The sequence below is a fragment of the Ictidomys tridecemlineatus genome, chromosome 5 (assembly GCF_052094955.1).
Source record: "Ictidomys tridecemlineatus isolate mIctTri1 chromosome 5, mIctTri1.hap1, whole genome shotgun sequence".
Taxonomy (NCBI): Eukaryota; Metazoa; Chordata; class Mammalia; order Rodentia; family Sciuridae; genus Ictidomys; species Ictidomys tridecemlineatus.
The window spans coordinates 113817000-113818979 of record NC_135481.1 but is presented as its reverse complement, the minus strand read 5'-3'; positions in this window follow the sequence as shown (position 1 = coordinate 113818979).

Sequence of the window (1980 nt, the reverse complement as noted above, 5' to 3'; positions counted from 1 at the left end):
CCCTGCCCAGCGACGATGTCCCTTTCACCGACCCCCCTGAGGCCTGAGGTCCTCAGTCCTGCTCCAGGCAGTGGTGGGGACAAGACACGGGGAACATGTCATCCAAGAGGGTGTATCTTTCACTGACAGGAGGGACCCCATGGCCCAGCGGTTTTCCTGTCCTGTTCGGTTGCCGTGGAAACGGGAGCTTCATCGGGATCAGGCGGTCGGTGCCCACAGGCCTTCTGCACCAGGGCTGAGCCTCCTGGCCCCCTGTTTTGCGACAGAAGTTGAGATAGGAAAAGGCTCCGTGGTGGGCCCTGTGGTGGATGTGCTGGACGCAGGGCGGGCGGGTGCAGCCCTGGCGAAGGCCCTGGGGAGAGCGAGCCCTGGCCCTGGCGGCTCATGGGGGAGCCCGGCTTTGGGGTGAGGCGGGTGAGGGGATGAGGCTCGCCACCGTCGTGGGGTTTTCTCAGGGGCCCCTGGGCCGGGACCCCGCAGCCTGGCTTCATGGGAGCTCCCTAACTCCTCAGTGTTCTCCCTGCGCCTGGAATGACGCCTCGCATCTGGGTGCGCACAGCCTCAGCAGGGCAGGAACGGCCAGCCTGGGGTCCCGTGGGACCTTCACCAAGGCCAGGGGAGTTCTGGGCCTTTGGAAGGTGGGCCGCTGGGCCTGTGGCCCCGTTTGGCTGGCTCCTCTGGTCCCTCATCTGAACAGTGAGCCATGGGGCCCCTGTGGCCTTTCTGCTCAGACACACGGGGGTCCATGGGGTCAGGAGACCCCAGGAGAAGCAGCACTTCGCAGCCCCGGCTCAGACGGGGCCCAGCCACATCCTGCCCGGGCCCTCGTGGTACTGGTAGGAGACAGGCCCGGGCGGGAAGGACTGGGCATCTCAGCCCTGGGGCGCAGGGGGAAGCGGCTGGTAGGGCTCAGCTCCTGGGTACCCCGACTAGAAGAGGGCTTGCCGGCCCACGTCCCATGACTGCCGGTCAACATGAGCAGAGCATCACGGCCAGGCTGCACTGCTAGGTGCACGCGGGCCAGGGTGGGCATTAGGCCAACACCTGCTGCCCAGGTCATCCTGTCCAGAGAATCCTGACAGCCAGTAGCCCAGAGTCGGCTCCCTGAGAGGTCCAGGTGGACGGGGCACCTGTCTGAGGAGACCAGGGTGCTAGGGTGCGGGACCCGGGTGCGAGGGGTGGGTCCTGGAGCTCGGCCACCAAGCTCAGTACAGGCCCCGAGTGGAGGGCTTTGGCCCCCTGAGCTGGGATACACCAGGGCCATCCTTGTCCATCACTGGCTGCCAGCCTCTGCCACGTGACCCAGCCCAGGAGGGTTTTCAGGCTCAGGGATGTCACACAGCGTCACCGAACCCTTCCTGTCCTGGACGGCGGGCAGCGAGTCCGCCCTGAGCAGACGGGCTGAGCCCGGGTGGGCTCCACGCCGAGAGGCAGAGGCCCTGCTGGCCCGTCCCTCACGTGCGCTTGGCCGGGGCCTGTGGCTGCCTGTTTTTTTAAATAGCGAAGCCTCCCCAGATGCACGCAGCTGTGTTCCCAGTTTCTTTCCATGTGGGGGTTCCTTGTGCCTCTGCTTGTGTCTTAGAAATGAAGCCTCCGACTTTCGGATGATGGGTTTGCAGGGGTCCCCTGGAAAGTGGAGCTCCAGTGGGGACAAGCTGGTTTCCAGCCAAGAACCCCAGCAGGACTGGGCTCAGGCAGCACTCTGGGGAGTGTGGCTGCTTGGATATTTACTATGGCAGGGCCTTTAGATGCCACCATTTAAGTGTGAGGGGGACTTGTGGTCAGTGCAGTTTTTAGGGATCTGTGCAGTGCAGTGTACTGGGCCCGTGGTCCATCTCATTTTTTTGGTTGAGAAAATTTCAACACAGAGAGGTTAAGTAACTTGCCCAGTATCACACAGCTGGTAGGTGACAGGGTTGGTAATGAAAGATTTGACCCCTTGCTGTCCGGTTGGGGGCGGTGACTGGGGCTCAAACGGGC